Source organism: Gymnogyps californianus, chromosome 3 (assembly GCF_018139145.2).
Source record: "Gymnogyps californianus isolate 813 chromosome 3, ASM1813914v2, whole genome shotgun sequence".
Classification (NCBI taxonomy): domain Eukaryota; kingdom Metazoa; phylum Chordata; class Aves; order Accipitriformes; family Cathartidae; genus Gymnogyps; species Gymnogyps californianus.
The window spans coordinates 4991687-5007879 of record NC_059473.1 but is presented as its reverse complement, the minus strand read 5'-3'; the positions used below and the strand labels follow the sequence as shown (position 1 = coordinate 5007879).

The 16193-nt window shown below is 42.2% G+C and overlaps 1 protein-coding gene across 1 annotated transcript in view; it reads right to left on the bottom strand.

Annotated features, from left to right (window-relative positions):
• Nucleotides 1–13675, bottom strand: part of BMP2 (bone morphogenetic protein 2) — a 67431-nt gene extending 53756 nt beyond the window's left edge. Inside the window, exon 1 of the mRNA XM_050893788.1 lies at nt 13640–13675. The gene's annotated coding sequence lies outside the window, so the exon portion shown is untranslated. The remainder of the gene's footprint in view (nt 1–13639) is intronic.
• Nucleotides 13676–16193: the final 2518 nt, after the last annotated feature.

Here is a 16193-nt window from a genome sequence, read left to right as displayed (position 1 = left end):
CGGAAATCCAGGCAGAGGAGCCCACCACTGCCAAACATAAGCTTATCCCAGCACCAGTTCCAGATCCCACCATAACCTTATGCCTGAGAACCAGCACAAACCTGCTCCCCACTCAAGCCAGCCCAGCAGCCCCAGCCAGTGTTGATTCAGTTTATCCACAGAGCTCCTTCCAGCTGGGGACATAGCTCATGGGTCCATCGGGGTTTCACTCAACACGACTCGCCCAGCCTCTGCCTCAGCTCTGCAGCAGCCACCAGCTCAAATCCTACCTCTACCTCCAGCTCTACCCCACCCCGGGAGCTCCTGTCATTCCCAGCCCTTAAGCAAGCCAGATGCCTATCCTCCTCCTCCACGAAACCTCCGGCAGACTCTTCAGGGGTGAACAGCAGCAGCAAGAAACATCTGAATGCTGGTATCAACACTGGCCCCAGCTCCCGCTAGCAGTAAATACATTAATAAGACAAAGTACAGGACAAAGTGGAATCCCTGTGTGTAATGGACATAATTACATTAGCTAGTCAAAGTAACTTTATGTTAAGAAATATTTTTGGCATGCCATGAAAAGTTTAAATCCTGTCACACCCCAACAGTTACAAAAGTCAAAGGCAACATAACATGAGCTTTATTTTAACTGTTACATGCATTTGCATAAAAATGCTTCTTCAGAATGATAATGCAACTGTGTTTCCCTGTTTTGCTTTTTGCCTTTTGATGCAACTTTCTCGCACCCTCAAAGGCACAAAGTAGAACAGGAAACAGTTCTGCTTGCGACTTTTCTCAGGCACCTTAAAAAATTAAGGCTCAATGCTTTGAGCTTCTTTCACATATCCAAAGACAAGACAGGGAAAAAACCAAGTACCTAGATTCACCAATCATTTCTGAAAATCTGGATTTTCGTTGTCAAATATGCATCTGACCCTCCAGCCATGACAGTCACAGCCACAATAACAAGCAAATTACATTAATCATTATTCTTCCTAGCAACCCTTACGAGCAATGGGCAGCATGGGGTGAGAAAACCGAAGTTGGATCTACAGAAATAGACATTTCAGAAAGGAAACAAATCAGTTATTTGAACAGCCATTCAGATTAATTCTCATGTCTAACTCTGTAACTTAAATGGCAACTGACTATAAATTCAATCTACTCAACAAAAAGTTCATTTATGACAGAAGTAGGGAAAACTTTCAAGTCTCAAAACCACTAAAATGCATTTTATGCTGCTGACTTTCTCAAACTGTGTCACCAAAGTAGGCAAAACTAAAACCAGTTGTTACATTTTGATGCTAAATCTAATATAGAGATGCTCATTTTTATTTCAATATTTAAGTTAGATGTTTCTGGAGAAAAGTCTGAATTTCTCCATTCAAAAAGCTGCTTTACTTTTGCATTCACTTTATTTTTTGAAATAAATAAATTAAAAAGTTTCAAAAACTAATAAATGAAATATTGAAATATTTTGTTTCAGGTTGCACAATACATTTTGAGACAAAATTAATCTTTTTTTTGTTTGTTTTTTGGTTTTGACAGAATGAATATCTTGGGGAAAAATTCATTTAGGAAGACCTAAAAAATCAGAATTGCCAGTGATCCCACTGCCTACCAGTTGTTCTTATATCTCCCACCAAGGAATCTTTCATAAGAAAACTCTTAATAGGCATTCCAGTTTTCCCAGGCAAAGTTGGGATGATGAATTGCACAAAGATAATTTTTTCTACTGCAGTGGCATCAAGAAGCCTCCTAAGACTGTGGCTCGTGGGTGCCCCATTATGCAAAAGACTGCCCCTTACTTGAGGGGCTCACAATTAAAAGAGAAACAAAGACAGGAAACCAAAAATAAAGTGCCTTGCCCAGTGCCATAGAGCAGACTGATGGCAGTGGTGCAAAAAGAGTTTGGTTCACCTCGACTCTTCCTTCTGTGACCTGATAGGAGTGTATGGGCAGACTTGCTGGATAAAGCTTTTATTTTGGTTTCTGCTGCCTTATTTCTGCTTCACGGGCTGGCAGAGGGTTGCAGAACTACAGCAAGTACAAATGTAATGGTCTTCTGCAGATACCTAGGGGGAACCAAGGAAGATCTTTATCTTGATCTTACATTCATCTTGATTTTTGTACACCTGGAAGAAAGCAGAACTCCCAGTGTGCCACTAGCAGAAGCCACATATCTCAAATTATCAACTGTGAGATAAAGAAAAAAACTGAGGAGCAAAAAGAGATACCAGGTAAATAGCAAAAAAGAAGTGCTGTCAGGAACCGATGGCAATACTTAGTGTAAGAGTTGTGGGAGTCTGGTCTACTGCTATGGGTAAACATTTGTCTGAATGACAGCACATGGTGGAAAATTATGTGAGATGGGCCAGAACTAAGTCACGATTGATGAGCCTTGGAAGAGCAGGACCTGGCTCTCCAATGTTGGTTTTGCAACCTTTGATCTTTATAGCCATGCATTATAAAGCGGTTTCAACTTGTTAACTAAATTCCTAACATACTCAGCTGTAAAATCCAGACATATCCTGAGTAATAAAACAAATACATAAACTGGAACCTAGGTGAGAGTCATCTTTTACTGTCACTTAATGCTGGGAACACCTAGAGCGTGTTATACTAGATTCAATAGGAAAACATAATTTTAAGAGCAGCATGAAGGGATTTTGGCTGGAAACAAATTAATTGGGCTGTACAGCCTACATCATTAATCGTATCTGGATCACCAATTTACAGTGCCTCTAAAGAGCATCACAGAACAGGCACCTTTCAAACTGTTACGCATACTGTAACTATACCACATGATGTTCATGAAATACGACTTCTATCGCTCCGTGTATCAGAGCCACGGGCCTTCTGCAGAAACGTCATTCTGCGAACTGTGGATATAACCAATAAATCAAGGCAGTTGCACAAGCCACAACTTAGGTGGCATTAATTAGATCAGTGGAAGTTATGATCCAACATAATTATCATTGCTACCCCACCTACGTTTAATTTCAGTGTTTCTTCCTATCTTTCCCCCAGAGGGTCAATAGGAGAGTTAAACTACATGCTTCAACAGTGTCAGTCTCCAGAGGCAGCACGAAAGAGCAATGTTTGGTAATTATATGAGTGCAAGTAAGGGGAAGGGGACTATCAAGAGATGTGATCAGATACCATACAACAAGGGGAGAAAGAAAGAAATTCACCCTTTGCCCCTTACACACCCCATAGCTTTGCAACTGTACAAGAGGTCTAGGTTTTGTGCTGCCTGATCTGACCCACCAGTCCCTATTCAGCAAGGTATTTACACACAGAAATCACTGTAAGTATACGGAGAGTCTTATTGAAGTAAAGCTCATTTCCCAAAGTCTTACATATATATTGAAAATAGCCTGAATGGCACGGCCCAGGGGAGGGGAAGAAGGGTCAATGTACTGAGATGGGACTTGCGGCATCTCTGACCACATCTATAACAGCAAGTAGCGCAGAACAAGAGGCATGGATACATAGAGAGAAACAATTGGTGCCGAGGACCTGACGTCCACACTGCGCATTTCCATTCTGTACGTGCTCTACTTCAGACTAGCTGCAGTCTAGTGGCAGTAGCAACCAGGATGAGCTGTCCCGTGCCAGGTGCAGTCCTGAAGCACATCCACCAGCTTAGTGCCATCCCAGAGAAATCCAGTTCATGTCCTCCATGACTGCTCTGCGACATAAATGTGCAGTTAAGTGGGGATCACTGGGAGACGCATTTCAGAAACACACTGTTGATCTCCAATAAAATGCTAATGCCACTCCCCCCCTTAGAGGCATCTCCCTGCTAGGCATGGACAAGTGTCCGGGGATACACATGTGCTGCCGACCACCCAATGCTTCAGAGATTTCTGAGCAAACATCTCCTGAGATAGCTACAGAGCAAGAGCCGCAGCAGTATAACCAAGTCAGCACGACCCTATACCCCGGGCTATCTTGTCCTGCTGAAATAGCCCAGTGTAACACGACCCTGACGTAGGTCTGCACTGGACCGACACAAGTGTCCCCAGACAGCACTGCACTGTGTGGCTGTACCAACACACAGGCAGCCAGCTCCCCTGTGCGGTGTGTGTGTGCTCTTCGTCTCTGTCACTCCCTCTGTCAATAGGGACAATTTTACAAGCCTGCGTCTCTGAGGACTGTGCTTCAGGAAGTGAGAGTCATACAAATACAAATACAAATGGGAAACCAAGTGTTTGCAGGACTGAGCCCTGAATCACAGTCCAGGAAACAGTTGTAATGACAGTACATAGTTGAAGAAGAACTACTGCCTTTGAACTGACTGGAAGGAGTTTATACAAAAAGGTATCATATCTCTCAGGTCACAGCAGTTCTTTCTGACTGAAGGTTGCACCACCACAGTGGCTGGAAGACAAAGAGGTTTTCTGCTAAAAATCCCCAAAGATGCTCTGTTTTAGCAGGTCAATTGGTTCTCTTCTTCTTTGACCTTTCTTCTATGCATCTGCTCTTCCCTACACTTATAATAAAACATTTTCCTTTGACACTGTGCAGGGTTCTGCTTAAAAAGAGCTTGGTGTAATCAGGTGTGTTCCTAGTGAACTGCAGCCTGCAGTACAAAGACATCACTGTTTTTCAGAAGGCCGTTCAGTAATGTTCACTCAACAGAAGAGACCAACAGTATGGCAATATCCATCAACCCCCTGCATTTGCTTGTAATTAAAGAAAGGTCAGTAGCTGTGCCTTTCTGAGAATCACGCTTACCTTTGCACAGTCAAAAACCAAACATATACAAATTTCACAAGGGAAACTTTCGTTGACATCCAGAAACATGAAACCTGAGACATGAAAAATATTAAACAGGCAACTATGCTAATCTAATAAGGTTTGTGAAACTGATTTGCCCCCATGGCTGGTTACAGCACTGTTGAGATAATATTTGCTACCTAACAGCAAAAGCTGTTGTGTTCCAGTTTTTTCATGCCTCGCTGCTACAGAAAGGCCCTGATTCACACCACTTCATTATCTTTCCTCATTTTTATAGGCAGCCAGAGGGCATGCTGGATCCTCTGTTTGTTTGTCTGGATCCACTCATTAGTAAACTACGTGTAGTGAGCAATGACATGCACCTGGACATTTAGTCTGCGCAGATTCTTTAACATTCAAATTGGTCGTGCTACTTTGGCAAAAAAAGCAACAGATCTTTCTGAAACGTGATTTTTTCTGTATGCTTTTGTATTTCTAGAAGCCATATCATCAGTGGAGCAGAAGTACCAAAAAGCAAGAACAAAAGAGAAGAAAGAAAAGCACAAGACTTCTCCGTATGAAGCGCTGTTAACAGTTTGCTATGAACACAAGGATCCTGCAGCCAAGACCACGGCCACATTATGGTGGCAATCGGAGTGGTAGCATTTAAATTTTTGCTGTATAGTTAGACAAGAAATACTAAAGAGGAATACAGATATGTAGAGATTCAGCTGGGAAATTTGCAGCAATGTTGAGTGAAAGCCTGACGTGTTGCTCTGGAAACAGAAACGACCTAGAAATCTACTTTGAGGGACCAAGCCTTTAACCCCTCCCTGGTTCTCTTGGTGGTATCACTACGTATAATTTGCTATTGTAATGAAGGGAACTGGGACAGAGAGGGACAGATACAGGATACAGACAAGGCATGAGGCATTCCAGCAAAATCCTTCTGACATACAACCCTTGGAGACCATGGACAACTGGTGCAAGAATCACAGAGACACAATCCAACACAATCCCCTGCTCTACTTTTCCCATTATTAGCTGGGTACCGCAGAGAATGTAGTTAAAAATGTCTTCTAAAATAGCTTTAAGGACTGGAAATCTGATAAGGCAAATACAAGTGGCAAAGCTCCACTGACGTCAGTGAGACTTATATAAGGGAAGATTTTGTAATGGTAAAAGTAATACTGGAACTGAAAAGTCCTGCACACTGAACAAGGAAGTTTTTCAGGTTAACCTCAACACAAGCCACAGATTTGTCCTCAAAACAACTTCCCCCCTGCCCTGCAAATAAAAACTGAACTCGGACTATTTCTGCAAAAATTGTCACTTTGTGTGTACAATCACACAAGCATAATTTACTGGAAAGCTACTCGTCAATAAGCAACTGAGATATTAATATTGAGTGATACTTTTAAAGGTAAGTTTTGAAATTATACATATGAGAATTTTAATGAAAAGATGTGACTGTAAAATGCAGTACATTTAGCCAGTCCTGGGACAATATGGTGTGGGAGTCATTCTTCCTTCGTACAAGTCTTCTTTTCAGGACCATCTAGTAAGTTGGTGTGAATTAACACTGGTCATTTGAAATCAATTGGAAAAAATGGAGCTATGCCAAATTACATCAGTGAAGGATCCAGCCTTTTGACTTCAAGTTATCCTCAGTTAACACTGGCGTAATCAGAAAAAGGCGACATTTACTTCTCTGCCCAATGAAAATAGCCTGGGTATTGGCTACTTTCAGAGAACTGCCTGAAAACATTCCACAAACCATGAATTATTCACAGTATTAAACAAATAATTGTGACTAGTAAATAAATATTTGAAAGTAATGGCTGGTTCATACACCATTCAAACATAGTGTAAGGGGGAGATATTCATCATATGAATTACCCATTAAGAATTATTGGCTCAGCTCTAGTTATAACTGATAAACAGTCATGTGGATAACAAGGCAAGTGTTTGGCAAGTCTCCTGCTTTCATTCTCAGCAATATGGCTTCCTTTTCAACAGACACATAAGCTCAACTGTTTATCCCCCTTCTACCAGAGAAACTAACTGCCTTCAGTGCACCTGAAAGGCGAGAGCTGGCGCGCAGTTTCCCCAAGCCCTACTTGTCTGGTTAAATTCCAGGTCAGGCAACAGCCCTCTGACAGAACCACATTCCTGCTGTAGTTTCAATTACCTAAATTATTCTTCACCTCCTGTCCTAAGCATGGGCATATTTTTGATGGCCCGAGCTGGGAAATGTGAATGCAAACTGCTACCAGATGTAGAGAGGAAGAATGATTTCATATCGGAGGCACTAGCCTCCGAGTCAAAATATCTGAGTCTCTGCTGTGCCACAGGCTTTCTGTAAGCCACTTAGGCCCAAATCCCCAAAGGTATTTAGGCTTTTAACTCCTGTTCATTTCAGTGAGAGTTAAAAGCCTAAATACCTCGATGGATCTGGGTTTTAGCCTCTGTGGTTATGTCTACACAGCACAAGGGTATCCATAGTACCGAGTGGGCACAGCAGAGCTAACTCTTAACAACCTGGCTCTGGTAGAAGAGCAATATCCGGGTGTTGGTCTACTATTCAGCCAAAAGTGGAATATAATCTGATTGTGGATAGCTGTCACCACAGCATTCCCAGCTACAGCACGCTCAGAGCTACCCTGGGTATCTCCACACAGCACTATGTTCTGCTGGGTGGGTACAACCCACATGCCTCAAAATTACACTGCAATTTGGGTAACAGCCTGCCTTGTCGGGATACGGGGAGAACGAGTGCATCCCCTAAGATTCGCATGGTGCCCAGACGTTCTGCTGGTGGGCAGCATGTAAAGCACAGGGAGCCAGCAGGCTTGGTTCGGCTGAACGATCCTACAAATTCCATTTTAATTCAGCTTTTCAGAAAGCAGCTTCCACTGGCCACAGAAAGGCAGCAGGGGGCTGTGCAACATGCTCCCATTTAAATCTGGCATCTTTCACTTATAACACCAATACAACATCTGACTGTGTCTCCAAAAAGAATCGGAGCAAATGGTTAATGTGCAGTTATAGTAGTTAAAAAAAGAAATGCTTTGCTGCTATTCTATTGTCAGTTTTGGCAAGCAGCACTAGGGAAGCAAAACACTGATAACATTGCTTTATTGTTCATGTAGGTCCCAACCTTAACATGCTACATCTGTATCTTCTGTCTCAAGAAGTTGCTTTCTTTTCATCAAACACATTCCAGAAGTCAACAGTAAAAGCACTGACAAGAGACAGCAGATTGATCCATTAACTCTCACTCACTGCTAACAGTTCCTTGGCTGAAACCGGACCCTGCATTCCACTTGGGAAGATTTGGTAAGTTCAAAATGTAAACATGCTTGCAGGATTTGGTTACTGCTCTCATACACTGCAGCTCTGGCCTCAGCTTAACAGGAGGTGCTGGGAATCTCTACAGGTGCTGTGCCTCTTTCTTTATACATGTGTAATTAAGTAACAAACAGGACAGGCCAAACAAGTCCTGTGTGCCTCGTGTTAATATTATACTACATTCTCAGTTAGTGCTAATCAATGTGGTTGCAATGAAGGATTTTACAGCACATAGCTGTTTCTACTATGTCTAACAACAATAATAATAATAAATAATAATAATGCACTCTCCCTTTGCCAGAAAAGATGCAATTAAATGAGCAAGTATTTTCCCTTTGGAGACAGGCCCTTAAGCATCTTCCTTTTAGCAGCAGATAAAATGAAAAGTCTTGCCTGTCATGGCTTTGAATTTGCTTTGCAAACCCAGCCTTTATTTTAAGTTAGATTTATCTAACAATGCTCCTTTGTTGAACTATTATTTTCCATCTGTATTACCAAAGCACACAGGGTCTCTACTCACAGACCAACACTCCAGCGCATCAGTCACTGTAAAAACACGGAACAAAATGCCATTTCTCACACGTCTACTAACAAAGCTGTAAAGCCCAGCACAGGCTCGTCTCCTAGTGTGGCTCTCTGTCCCCCTCTACTGACTACAACAGTCGGTCCCGGGTCCAATTCCTGCATCCAGGGACTCAGCCTGGGGTGCTGTTACCCTTGGAGAGGTGACAATACACCTTCTGAGAGGCGGCAAGATGCTGGCTTATCCTGGGAAGAAGCTGATTTTTCCTGTGCAGCAGCTGGACAAACAGGGTTTTGTCCAAGCAGGCCTCCGAGTTCGGCTTCTGCATTGCTCACAAAACAGAACGGGTTTTTGTGCTGAAAAATTTGACGTGGAGGTAAAACATCACTGCAGTATTCTAGCCAATCCCTTAATATTGTGCTTCGAGATGGTGTCTTTGGTGTCCCATCGGAAATGAAATCGTGCTTCCCTTTGACTCTACAGGTCAGGTTCTTGAGACGAATGACATTTTCCAGGATGGTCATCTACTTCAGCTGAAAACTTACTGCTTTTCAAGAGTTTCATTTTTTGATGTGACAGTGGCACTTCCCAAAGAAAGCGAGCACTTTTCAAAAGAAACACACCTAATCAAAAAGCCATGTTTCTGAAAAAACATGCTTTCAGTGCACATGTGAATCTACCTATTACTAGCCTTTGCTTTTCATGCAGACTACAGTACCATGTACAGTCCCGCAGCTCATGAGCAGAACCAGTAGAGATTGCTACGGGTAAATGCCAGGAGCTGCTCCACTGACATCACTGGGATTTTTGCCACTGATTTCAGTAGAGTCATGATTTCATGCAGGACTCTGCTGCCATTGGACTTGAGGTTTAATTACACAACTCTACTAACTGGCTCTTTAGGTTTCTACAATGCTGATTTCCCTCCAATCTCGCTCCAAGGGTTAGTTCTAACTTGTTACAGGGGCCTGTTTGAAAGCTTCATGTTCCTTATTCTTCCTTTGGTACTGTACAATCACAGACGCAGTTCCCTATTCCAGGCATATCTGTGTACACATCATCCATATTTACATCTTAACACTTCAGTTTTCTCTCCTTTGTTGTCTCAAGTTTCAAATGTTTTTTGCCCTTCCCTTGCTTTTCTCTTCTCCATGATGAGGTCTTCAGTTTTAATACTCTTTTGTAACATAGGTCTATAAACAGATCCTAGCTATCAGTGAATGACCTAGGGAAAATGATTTGTTGTTATTATTATGGGTCTGGATTGGCAATTTGGTCTAAGTTTCCAGATCATTTTCGCTTTCTGGCATGACCATTAAGAAGTCATTCCACTGTCAGATCCATCTCTCCCTGTACAGAGAGATGTCCTGCACATTCGGACTGCAAGTTCTTGAGGAACTAGTGCTGGTTTTGCTGCCTGTCTGCACAGCAGTGAGAGCAATGGGACCTGAGGTTTGTGCAGAACTGGGAGCATCTCCATAGTAACTCTGGCTGGAGAATACCTACTGCTCAAGTTAACTTATACCACCTTAATTTGCAGCTGTGACTTTGTCCGCCTTGCAGTCAAAGGCACAACAGCAACACATCGACCAGCTTCAATCTAGCTACTTTGGATACCTTAAGCAGTGGAGACACAGTGTTCAGGCACCAGCTCTTGAATATGCACGCCACGTCCCGGGCAGGCTTGTCCAGCCTGCCCTAAACCCTGTGAAGATTAAAGCTAGTTGTTATTTGATTATCTGCACTGCAATCACACCTCCCAGTTGCAACGTAGGTGCACAGTGGGTGACCAGGGGACCGTTCCTCTCTCTATGCTGTATCGTCAGAAGTATGCACTAGGTGTGCAAGAAGCAAGGGGGCTAGAAGGCTGTACTGAGGTGGTCCTCCCTGCCTGCAGCCTGCCTGTTTTGTTCCAGAGCAGCCATAGTTTTGTTAGCAGCTCTCAAACATTATGATATTTCAGTCTTCCCTTTTCCTCCCCACACTCTGGAAGAGAAGATAGACTTAGGACTGGGATAGCTTGAATTTATTTTAGCTGCTTTCTCAACAAGTGATCTGTTAAAGGGAGAGAAACACACTTTTGTATGAAGATGCTCTTTGCATTATGTATTTTAAATCCTGGAATGAGCATGAGATGACCTATCATGGAGATTTACAGAAATTGAATTACGACCTTTCTTATACCAGTTCAGAGTTTACAACTTGTTTCCACTTACAGAAGAGATGTGAACATCTTTAGAGTGACTTTATGTCCTCTGACAGGTTTGCTTTACTGAGTGTTTTACTTGTCTCAGAACCTGTGGAGGATGCTTGGGGTCCTGGAACCAGATGCTGAAAATCACTGCACTGCACTGCACTGCTATCTGACGTGAAGAAAAATGCCACCAGCTGCAGCTGAGTCATGTGTGAGCATAACTAATGTGAAATAAGAATAAAGCCTGGAAGTATCTATGTCTGCAACTATGCTCTAGCACAGCTAGCACAGCTAGAGCATCTGCAAATTCAGATCCCTAGATATGGTTATGTACCTTATCTCTACACAGAAGTGCAATAGTAAGAGAAAGGTAAGAGCAATTTGGACTCTTCATTTTTTAGGGGCTACACTGAAAGGGCGTCTGAAAGCTAGACCCTTTGAGGAAGTCTCAAGTCCCAGACAGAGAACTTGCAAACCACTTCTCATAATCTTTGCCTAAATTTGCAAAAGTCAAGACAGGGCTATAGATGACAGAAATCCAGCTTCCCTAACGTCTGGACCCGATTATTCAGACACATTTTCAAAATGAGAGCTATGAAAAAATTAAGTCCAAGCACTTGTGAATTCCTGCTGACCTGCTACATAACTGCTTAATGTCACACATTCAAAATGGTCCAACAATGTACGCGTTAGCAGGGCTGCATCAAAAGCTTCAGTGTTTGAGTTTGGCTAAGCAAGCAGAAGTTTGGATACTTATTTAAAACTTGTTTGTATCCCTTAGTCCATGAAGGCAGGGTGAAAATTTTGTTGGAATAATCCTTCTCATGAGGTCTCCAATAATACCTGCATCCAGCTGGGCTAGAAAAACACTTGGAGCAACCTTTCAGAGACTTTCCTCATTTTGCCTTCCAGTTCCAGCTGGGACCCGAAAGAGCAAAGTTTTGTAAGCAGGACCAGCAGTGGGGGAAAGAAAAGTTTGCAAAGTCTTGGTAAACATCTCCGTATGAGCCAGTGTCAAGTGCCTGCATCTGCACAAACCTAAAGTCCAGCATCTGGGAGAATCACCAACAAGTGTAACTGGCTATATGAATCGTATATTCTCTTGATAGAAAAATACAACTGCATCTGTGCTTGAGCCTCTGCACTTAAGTAATTGAGCAAAATAAGTCACTTTTAATTTTAAAAAGCTCTCAGCTGTGTCCTTAGTAATTAAGATAGCATGGAGGCAATAAATCAGTCCATGTGCCAACCCACAGAGGTCAAATATAACCAGGCAGCAAATTATAGTAAACATTTATGAATCCCTTGTATACGGCACATGACCCCACCCACTCTTTTTGGCACAGAAGTTTGCTGTTGATTGTACTGGTCCTTCTGGCATTTCATGTCCTCATGCAAGTCATACCAAGTAGCCTCCCTGAAATATTGTACTTGAACATGATCAGACTCATTTTAATCATTGTGTGTATTTTAAATGATGACTAACACTCTGAGAGGATGAGAGAAACCAAAATGGTCAGGGAGCTTTTTTTAAAAGAGGAACAAGGAAAATGCAAATTGAGGTTTCTATTTAAGCAAGAAGAAACTCGACGCATCCTTCTGCAGAGGAAGGATGGTCTTGTGGCTGAAGCACAGGGCTAGGGTGTAAGACCCTACTAACTCACAGCATGTCTCCAGCACAGAAAACCCACGGCAGAGTCCCTGTGCGATCAGAGTTCCTCAGCTCCCCATCTGTGAAATGGGGATAATTATGCTTTCTTACTCCCATCCTTTATCTGTCTTGCCCATCTATACCAAAAAACACTTCATTGAAAGGGACTGTCTTTAATTAGGTGTCTGTGTGTGCTTAGCACAATAAGGTGCCAATTTTAGCTGAGGTCCCTGAGTGCTCCTACCTGGCAAATGAAACAGGCTTTTACTGCAGGGTTAATGACCAACTGAGATTACTTGATATTATTATTTCATTTGTACTGCTGTCACACCTAAGAGCACCAGCCACAGACCTGAACCTGTTCTGTGTTTGCATTTAATGCATACAGAACGTAATGACAGTGCCTCTCCCAAACAGCTTAAAATTAAGTTTTACTCTCCCTTCCCCCACCACCGACTTGCGCTGAGTTTGTTCCAGGGAATGCTTTTCAAATACATCTGCCAATGTGACAGCTTCAAGTATCTCTGTGTGCCTGTTCAGATTAGATATAGATAACACCTGAGAAGCACAGACGAGATTCAGATCACAACTAGAAGGAAAGTGAGAGGTATTTTCTACCAAAAGTTTTAAAGAAACAAAAACATTTCCTGTGTTTTCAAATGCAGTAATGTCCTGCTGACAATTTTTTTGACAAAAGGAAAAAGAAAACGCAAATAAGAAAGACCTAGGAAACAATCTGATGTTTTGTCTTTAGAAAAGCAATGCATTTTGATGGAATTTCAGAGTTTTCACAGAGGGATGTCTTGAGAAAAAGCATTCCTACTTTATTTCCCTGTAGAAAGCTTTGACCCCAAAATGTCCATCTGCTGCTGTTCTCAGTCCTGCTAGCAAAACAGAGACTTCTACACACAAGTGTAGTGGGTTTGGGGTTATGAAATCCACCACCTAACCACTACCTTGCCTTCAGTCGAAAGCCCTTGAAGCTCCTCTTGCATGTTACAGTATCTAGGGAAGCCTAATACAAGATAGTACATGCTGCATTTGAGGATACTTCAGGTGCTGAAGTACAGTAGGGCTTCTGGTAGGGGATGAAAGAGATGGAGATGTGAGATGTCTTGTGTTATGAGCCATTTCCTTTCCCTGTGGTGGCACTGATCCTTGAGAGAGACTTTCTTTCTTCTAGTAAAAAAACTTTTCAAAGGAGGTTCCTTACCAACTTCAGATGAAAGGACAGGAGCTGGCATGGATATCTGTTCAGCATCAGTGCCTGTTTTATACTTTGCACACACCTGGAGAGTCCTGGAATACAAGAGAAACCACCTGTACATCTTTGGTTACCAGAGAAGTTCCCAGAGCAAGTCTGGGACTCTTCAAAAACTGGCATTTTACCAATAAGTCCCAGGCAGCAGGAATTAAGTACTTTCTCCCTTGCCGCCTTCAAACTGGAAAGAGAGCTTGCAGCTTCATTTGGTTTATGTGGACTCCTCATCTTGTGCAGAGGTGCACAACAGGGAGGGCAGGGACTGAAGAGGAGCCTCATTCTGACACTATTTAGCTTTTCATAACTATCAAAGATACTTTCTGAAAAGGAAATCCCTTTCACTTAAACAGTCAGCAACAAAAAGAGAAAATAATGGCGTGGCCCTCCATTCTGCCCTGCATTAGTACCTCCCTACTATAAAAACTGCCTTTCAGGCAGAACACCTTCCTGAATATCAAAGTGGATAAAAGCTGGGAAAAAGGAAGACCTGTGAGGAAAGCAAAGAATCCCTTTTAGGAGGGACATTGTAGTGCCTATTATATCACAGGATGTTCTCCTACAGGTGTCACCACTTGCTATTCCTCACCCAATGCTCACCAAAACTCCAATTTGATGAGCCTGGAATATTACACAACAGCAGGCCTACTCAGACATCCTTTTGGAAATGGTCAGCCCCTTGAACTGAAAGATGTGTGTGATTCATAAAGTATTCACTGCAGGATGTACTCACACACAGATGTGCTCACCCACAGGAAAACCTCCAAGCCCCTGAAGAGATCCCTTCCACACTCCTTACTCAGGCAAAACTTCTGTTGAATTTGGTCTGACTAAGAAATGATTAAAAAGTTTTACAGAAATAGGCTCTGAGAGAGAATATTGTAAAACATCCAATATCTTCTTAAAAGTTACTCATCTAAAATATATTATATATTTGTAGATATGCAGTAAATTATCTAACAAAGATGCTGGATGTGCCCCATGAGGATTTACATTCCCCTCATTGCCTTCACTGGGAGCACGTGTGTGCCGGCATCTGACGTACATTTTAAGAAAGCATGGCAGGCTTTATTGGCACACTTAACATGGATGATACTCACACTGGACCATATAATCTTCACCAGATTATATAACTTCCCAGACTGTAATCTCTATCTCATGCCATGTGAACCAAGTTAGAATGATAAGGAATCGCCAGCCCTATAACCTGGAAATGTCTAAACCAAGTATCTTCCAAATTACTCCAGATGCTTGTCTTTAAAGTTTTCAGGGCAAGTTATGCTCAAATTCGGGAGTAAAATTGGAGAGGCCAGAAGGCAGAAGCCTCTCTGCCAATTTTATTTTTAAGACCTATATGAAGACTCTATGAATGCAGACATGGGTGTAACAAGCTAGCAGGTGATGATCAGAGCTGCTATTAGAAAAAACAAAATAGTAAAACTCTAATTCCCACAGCTGCAGAAAATGAAATACAGAAACATGAACCTGAATAATCACCAGTCAAATAATGCCCAGAAGGCATTATTTACAAAATCTCGTCATTTTTAACCAGTGCTATGATTTGAGAGGCTTGACTCATGACTTCTTAATGCTTTGGGTTAGCAATGCTAGTTGACAGTTCTAGTGGCTGAAGTGAGCTGTACTTACTATAAAGTCAGTCATGTGTCTACCTGGCAATTAGCCAGGAATCCTAAAATTAACAGCTCATTAGAAACCTGTCTGTGACATATTATTCACATGGACAAGCCCTTGCCCAGGAGCAATCCCTCTGAACCCAGCGCAGGGAACAAGGGAGAGGACCAGTATCCAGCACACGTGCTTCCACAATGGGGTCTGCTGCTTCCAATAGGGTGGAGAGCAGAATTTCGGTGGGCAAATAGGTTAGAAATGGGTCCTACTCATGCTACAGCTCTCTCCTCCAAAGGAGAACTAGATTCAGGATTTGTGAAATGTTTCTCAGCTGTCCTGAGATGTTTTTCTGGAAATCAACCTCAAGTTTGCAGACATTACTGTTACAAACACTGGCTCCGCTCCATCCATGCTATAATGCACTACTGGCAATTTCGACCCCACATTGAGGAAGGTTTGTTCTCAGCAGGATCATTTGATAGAGCAGCAGCAATGTTGGCCACAGTTACATGAACAGAAGCAAGTCGAGAGCTGATTATGTCTTTTCATTGATTGAAGGGGACTTCTGCAGGATCCAAAAGCATTGCTGATTAGAACTGGGCAAGATTTTTCTGTTGAAGGATGTTGGCTTCTTTAACTAACACAATTCAACTGTTGACAAAATTTTGGAGTTTTCATTGAAAACTCAATTTCAATGAAAATCCCAAACTAAACACTTTGATTGTGGATCAGAAAGTATCTTTGATTAAAAAACAAAACATTATTTCAGATGTTGAAATTCCCCTTTATATTAGTTCTTGCTTTTGTTTCTAGTTGCAACCCTCTCACAAAAAAAATTTGCATAAAACATACATCAAAAATAGCAGAGGAAGGGATTCTT